We start from the raw sequence: 7,498 nt of genomic DNA on the forward strand, positions 1-7,498 counted from the left end.
TCCCTGCCCTCTATTCATCTCCTAACAGGTTTGTGGCGACCAGCAGATCGTCCTCCCTCATGGATTCTTCTCCAGTGATTTCAGCACCCACCCCGCGCCCATAAACCCACTGCCCGGGGAATTCCCGCCCCTGGGAGAGGAGAAAAGGACCACAACATGCTTCAGCCACCTTCCTCTGCCACCCCCGCCGGCTGAGGGGCACGTTCCCAGGAGCAGGCGTACAGCTGCACGCCAGCTGTTCCTGCTGCACCTCGGCGAGCAGACTGTGTACGATCAAGGACACCCTGGCGCACGTAGGGAACTCACTGAAACAATGGGAGGTTTGTCTGGAACAAAACCTCGGGTGCTTAGCCCCTGCTACGCTCTTTTACGTTCCCACCACCTCCAAGAAAAACACTGCTCTAAGCAGAGGTTGCAGCCATCACTGGTCCCTTCATTAAAAAAAAAATAAATAAAAAGCTATTAGAAGAGTTTCAACTGATTGAGAAACAGGTTTTTTCTGCCTGTAGAAGTCACAGGGATTTAACCTCAACTCCTAACATGAATTAACTTCACCCTGTTAAATTTTAACACAAGGCTTTGCACCTGCTGAAGAGTGGCTCTCTTCACAAATTAAAGCAGACCAGACGGCCCCAGGCAACAAGAACTGCTGCCTCTCACCGCACACATGCAACGCCTGATGGCAACGAATCAGGTCATGAACCATGGGTCTTGCTTGCAGGCCCTGGGTTAGAGTGGGACCAGCTTTGCATTAGGCACTTTGCACCCAGAGCCCAGCCAGCACGAGGGAGGAACCTCGGTCCTTTTTTGAAGCATGGCAAAGACTCCAGAAATCAACATACCAGGGAAAAAAATTTTTTAAAAGGAGAAAAAAAAATTAAGATCAAGACATAGAGCACCCCAAAAAAGCTTACATCTGTGTGTCCCAAAGATAAAAAAAAGACCAGTCTTCCGCTTAAAGCCAAGGAAGTCTGCCAATATCCCAACCTACCAAAAGTACTATATGTGCGTGACATGTAGGACAGCTGGGACATTGTGCAGACACAAACCCCCAGTACTCCCCACAAAACACCCTTTCCTATTTATATCATGTGTGAGGTTACGGATGACCCAAGCATGAGACTGGAAGCCAGACGTCCACAATCTGTGGCTCTTGCTCAATACTAGCTCACTGTTGGTTTGGGGTCAAGTTATTTAACGAGATCTTCTTACACATCGAAGACGAGCGAGAAACAATCACACTATTAGTGCCAAACCACTTCCAAAAGAGCTAGAAACTCCAACAGATCAACACCTAACATTGTAACACAGCTCAGGCATACCCTCCCCTTGCCACCAAATACACAAGATTAATCCCATTTCCTTTTTCTTTTTTGAAGTATTTTTCTGACGAATCTCACTGCAAGGCAAGAAGCAGACACCACATGTGCAAATCAGTCTCTCCAAGGTTCTCCATTTCTCCTGCTTCCAAAAGGCCAGACATGCACAAACACAATTTTCAGGCCCATGGTAAACAAACCCAAGATACAGTCCCCATCTCTTGCTGATAAAGGCAAAGAGCCCCAGGAGCAAACGTCACCTTATTTTTCTGCAGCAAAGCCCCAGTATGTGTGTTGACCTGCAACTTGCCAGCCTATCTGAGAACTTCACCTACACCTTGGAAGGGCAGCAACTAAAAAGCAGACCTGGGATCACAGCCTGATCACTAATAAAACTGTCACCAGCCTAACTTCACGGCAAGTGAAAAAAAGTGAAGACATCAGGCAAGAGCAGCCATTCCATGAGGCAAGAAGGGGAGAAAAATATAAGCCAGATCCGACAGGATGAAGATTGTTCAGTTAAGCTGTGTCAGCTGAATTGTCAATACCCTGCTCCTGTGACTTGGGGAAGCCAGTTTTCTTCTACAAGTACTGCATTCCTCTAGTGTGAAGCAAAAACCCTGCATTCAGGCTTCATCAAGATGATTTCAGGGAGGAAACACTTTGAAAGAATCCTGGGAATGAAGAAGGGGCCGGGCATGTGCTCTCACTCCACGAACACACGCAACTTTCTGCCCTAGCAGAAATGCCAGGTCACAGCCTGTACATCCTGAAAAAGAATTTTTTACGATTTTTTTCTCTCTGCTCTAACTAGATTGCGGTCCCTGTTGCCCAACAAGGACTATTCCAGCTTCCTCTAAAAAATCCCAGCTCAGCTAAAGGCACAACACGTGCAAACTGTACTCTGGGCAGCGTGAAAATATTTTCCACAGAAAACCTTCGTGCTAAATGGAAAGAACCCTCACTCTTTCATCTTTAGTTTTACAGGGCAGGCCAAAGAAAATGTATTCAAAACCCTCCTGACTGAGCAGCCCAGGTGAAAAAGACATTTATTTCAGCTGGCAGTGTAACTACTCGAGAAATCCTGTTAATGGCATTAAACAGGAATGCAGCTAATGCACATGGAGCGGCTGTGCGCTAGCACCGTATCAGCTTGCCGTGGGTAAATACTGCTGGAACAATAGAGTTTACCCAAGACCAGCTGACACAGTGTTGAAATGCGTTTCCTCACTGTTTCTACTGAATGTAAAAGCTGTGCTTAGCAGCCTGGCAGCTCGTAGGGCTCTTCAAGGTTGTAGAAGGGTGGTTTTTTTCTAGCAAAGATCATCTGCCAAGGTTGCTTTCAAGTCTTGCAGGGCTAGATAAATATACACTGCTTTTATGCTGAGAAACGGTGACAGCAATAACCAGGTGAAAGGTAGTTTGAAACATTTCATTTGGAAGACAAGACGTCATTGTTCTCCTGTTGCTAGAAGCTGGTAATTATTTTCTTCTCTGTTTGGCTTAGAAGTGTCTGATAGTGTCAAGCATCAGATAGTATTTCCCTCGGTGTACTGAGAAGTAGCAGATCTATTTTCATGAAGCACTCCAGATGTTTGCTATAGAAGTTCGTTAGCAGAAAGAAGATGTGCAGAAGTAATTAGCAATGCTGAGCTCAGCACTTCAGGAGTGCAACCTGACATGTCTTTAAAGCATCCAGAGCTCAAAATCATGAGCCACACATTTTAAAGCCGCACCTTTTCTGAAGCATGAAGCTGCTCACCAGCAAGGTGACAAGGTGACAACGTAACTAGCCCCTTTTGATAATTCAGGCTGACGTAGGAAACCCTGTAATATCTTTCTTTGAAGTAAACCAGCACACGTATAAGCTTTCAAGACAGCATTGCAATTACAGATCCAACCAAGTGAGCAAATCTGGCTACAGAGGCGGCAGCAGTGCCACTGGAAACGTTCAGTGTCGTTCCATGGAGGGGACACTTCCCCAACAATCCGCTCACGTTGTTGGGCTGACCACAGCTGCCAGATATCATCAGCAATTAAACTCCCTCTTCAGCTTTGGGTTATCCCTTCAGATTGGGTTATCGTCCAATTCTGAATTGCAAGATCGATCAGGAAATGCGCCATGCTGAAAACCATAGACTGGAAGTGTAAGCAAACGCTATTTAGACCCTCAGAAACTCCTCCTTTTCCCCCCCAAGTTAGGAATTCGTCCCCATACACAAAAGGCCTCCTTGTATTCAGACCCCTCAGAACGGATGGATAATTTACATCAGGAAAGCGTCCCGCCAGCTGGCACGCCGACTACAAGCACTGAATTGTAAGCAGATGCCTGGATGAGATAAGCTCAGACGACACTCGCCTCCTTCATTATTGACACTCGCCTGCTTCATTGTCGGTCCACTCGCATCCCTTGCATGAAACCACTCTACCTCTTCCGCACTCGCTGCGAGCCCTCAGCGCTCCCGCCCAGCAGTGAGCTTTAAAATACAGCTGTTGAGTTTTGCTGCCTAGGGGGAAAAAAGGAATCCACCCAAGAAGACTGTATTAGGCAAAGAAGCAAGGCTTTGCAGATTTGTTTTCAACAAAATTCACTGAGCAGTAACAAAACGCTTAGGTCTTGCTCTGTTTCTCTTTAGGTTGGCTCCTGTTTCAAGGCAGCTTTTTTCACACAGGTACCTGCTGACAACCTATTTTTAAATAAAAGGTTAAAAGAATTTAAAACAAAGCAGTAGAAAATGCCAGCACACTTACTACTGTTTGAGTGGATTTCATTGCCATTTTGCAATGACAGGACAGAGAGCAAGCAACTACTGCTGGCATTTCAGTTTGCTCTCGCCTGACAGTTTCTCCATCACTCCCAGGACGAAAGGCCGGCTTTCCCAGCTTACTATAGGCTGGAACACGCCCCATGCCATTCACCCGGCTTGTCCTTACTCCTACTTCAACTCTGCCTTTCTTGAACCATCAGCTCTCCCCCCGCACCCAGTACAATGCTGGACCAGCTATAAAGCAGACAGACTGTCTGGTGCTTTGAGACATAAATGCTCATCTGCTCCTCTCTGGCAAATAAAGAGCTACCGGCCAGAGCAGGAGGCAGCATCTTCTACTCTTGCGCTACCACGATGTGCAAAAGGTGGGGCAAATGCTGGAACCTCAGACGAGCACCGAATTGCAAGGGACAGAAACGTTGATGTCAGCAAACAGAGGCCAGCAGGTTCACAAGATCTTGCTCAAGACTGATCACTGCTTCTTGAGTCAGCCAACCACTCCAAGTTCGCAGCTACTGCAATATTTTGTACGGCCTCCCATGCTCTAAAACCCTCCTTCCTGGAGCGCAGGGGCTGCAAGATGAGAGTATAATATTTAAAAAGAATGAGCTATCCCATCCCATGGAATGCCACAGGATTTTCCATCATGCAGATGGGCAACAAGAGCAGGACAGGGTTTATAAGGAGGTGAGGAGAGCGAGAAACATCCTGAGCAACTTGCTCTTTTGGAATAAAAAAAGTTTTATTAAACAACAGCCCAACACCTGCAAGACACATAAGCAGTAAGTTATGTCGCTTGCATCACATGCGTGTGAAAAAGCCAAGCTTATGACAGAAAGCAAGAAATTATTGTAGTTCTAGAGCAAAATGTCCTTTACAACTACACCCTAGCTTTTCTGGGAAAATTTGCGGAGGAGGAGAAAGAGGAAAGCATTGGTATTGCGCAAGCAAAGGGAATATCCAGCATCAGAAGAAAGATAATGAAGGATTTCCATTTTCTGATAATCTTTATTGGGTAAAAAACTCCACGCAGAAGCACAGACGACAGCTCTCAAATGCTGAGTGGTGGCCCTTAGGGGAACACGAATCAGTAATAATAAACTTTAGGTTTATTTTCTTATCCCCACCTAAAGAGCCTGGACATTTGAGTGTGTACATCACAAACAAGAAACGTCTGAAGGATTTTAACAGTCTCATCGTGAAATACACTCCACCAAACCGAAGATTTTGGCGTGTGGAGCTCCTCCACAGACGGGCACCTGAGTTCTGAGAAAGCCTACTGGAGATAGAAACATGGGTTGCTTTTACTGGGTGCTTGTAGTAATACAGGGACAGAGGAAGGAAACGGGTTTGGGACACTGGGGGAATGAGCACCGCCTCGAGAGCACTGGAATGAAGGCAAACTCCCACCACCCCGTTAGATCATGCATTCTTCCAGCGCTCCCGAACAAAGGCACCATTGACTTGTGCGCGTGGGCGGCTCCGGACAGCAAAAGGCTGCCCACTAATTTATTGCATGATAATCCAACATTGATAAGTCATCGAGGCTGCTTGTCCTAGTCATGTTTCCAAAGGAGGGAAGAAGGGAAACTTGTTTTGCCCTTTGCAGGCTTGTAAGAAATGCATTTTTTTATTTGATTGCCCCTAAGTCCGTGTAAAAGTCAGAAACCGCTGTCTAATATTTCAGTACAGCTTGCTGCCTTATTTGTACAGCTTTGATGCAAAGATGTTCAGTCCGTTTCTCAAAACAGCCAGCTGTGTTTATTCACCAGGGACTGGAAGGATCCTGCGTACAACACAAAAGTCCTATCTGCACAGGAAGCCTCAAAGTCCTTTTCTCAGCACAAACGATAAAAGCTCGTTTTTAAAAGGCACTTTACACTTGGCAAGCGCAGCCAGATCACAGATGATCAAAGACACCATGGGTCATTTTGGGGAGGGGTCCATTTCATTCACATACCCAAACCACAAAGCTATCTTCTGCCACCAGCGTCGGCAACATGACGAGCGGGATCTGGGTTGCGGTGGACTGGGATCCTTCGAAACTTCAGAAGCTTCTCTGTGGCTACAGGTGAAACCAAGTCATCCCCCCAGCTGAAGGGGCATGTGAAGAATTAGGAGTTTACTCTCCCAAAATTGGGGTTTTACACAAGGGAAAAAAAAAAATAATCTGTAGAGGTTACTTATGCCAAAGAGACCAAAAAAGGCTGTCTTTGGCCCTTTATCCTCAGCAGAAGAATGCACAATAATTACCAGGAAATCATCATTTCATCTCCAATAGTCCACAATGACACCACCAATGGTGACCTCGGTAATAACAACCCTCTAAAAGTGGCAACTGCCACCCATTACAAGTCACTGTGGGACTTTGGTGCCCCAGCATCATTACGTTTTCCCAAGAGTTTTCCTCATGTTAGAGAAAGAGCTATCATTCAGTAACAACGAAGCAAGAAACCCCCACCAGAGAGCTCCCCGAAGATCAGAGCTGGCAGTAGCAGCAGGCCAGAGGAGATTCACCAAGAAGCTTTCAGTGGAAGAGTTGTACAACACGATAATTCTCATCCTTGGCAACAGAGAGAGACCCAGAGTCACAGAATGACAGGGGTTGGAAGGGACCTCGAAAGATCACTTAGTCCAGCCCCCCTGCCAGAGCAGGAGCAGACACACGTCCTTGGAACGTTTCCTGTGTGAGCCCGGAATGCCAAAAGGAATCGCAGCAAACCAACAAATCTTACCCACCTTCAAGTCATAGCGTTCAACTTAAAGTGACAAACCAAAGAGCAAATCACATCACATTTTAATTTCCTCTCAGATATTTTAATCTGACAGAAGGAGGCGTAGGAGGGAATATTCCTGATGTTCATCTCCAACTGTGTCTTTTCAGAGGTGAAGAGGTAGGGAAGAAGAATGACTACAATTTACTTGCCACTCCAGAGCAGAAGTTTAAGTAGTTAAACAAAAATGAAGTTGCGAATTCTTTCAACGTGGTATTTGGCCAATTGGCAAACACGTGACTTCTTGTAAAAAGAAATTAAATTTACTAGATTGCAGTGCGGTACCTTGCAAACAAATTTAATGTCAAATAATCTGGTTAGAACTACAAAAATATTTATTTAAAGGATAATAAGATCTTGCTGACTTGTGATTAAAAAAAAAAAATGCATTTTGCAATTGGGATGGTTAGTGCAGGAATGTTAACAGCTTTCCTTGAGGTCTGTTTTCCTTCTGCATGCCCTCCCAGGAACCTTGCCCTCCAGCAGCTCCACGTCCTTCCTCTGCATGCTTTCAACTAGCACACCTAACCTCAACACATACGCGATGCTCCAGTTAAAGATGCTGAGCAAACCCAAAAGACCAGAGTCAAAAATGCCCTGACCAGAGGCAGCATTAAAGTTATTTTGGATGGTGTCT

The sequence above is a fragment of the Apaloderma vittatum genome, unplaced genomic scaffold (genome assembly GCF_000703405.1).
Source record: "Apaloderma vittatum isolate BGI_N311 unplaced genomic scaffold, ASM70340v1 scaffold10361, whole genome shotgun sequence".
NCBI lineage: Eukaryota > Metazoa > Chordata > Aves > Trogoniformes > Trogonidae > Apaloderma > Apaloderma vittatum.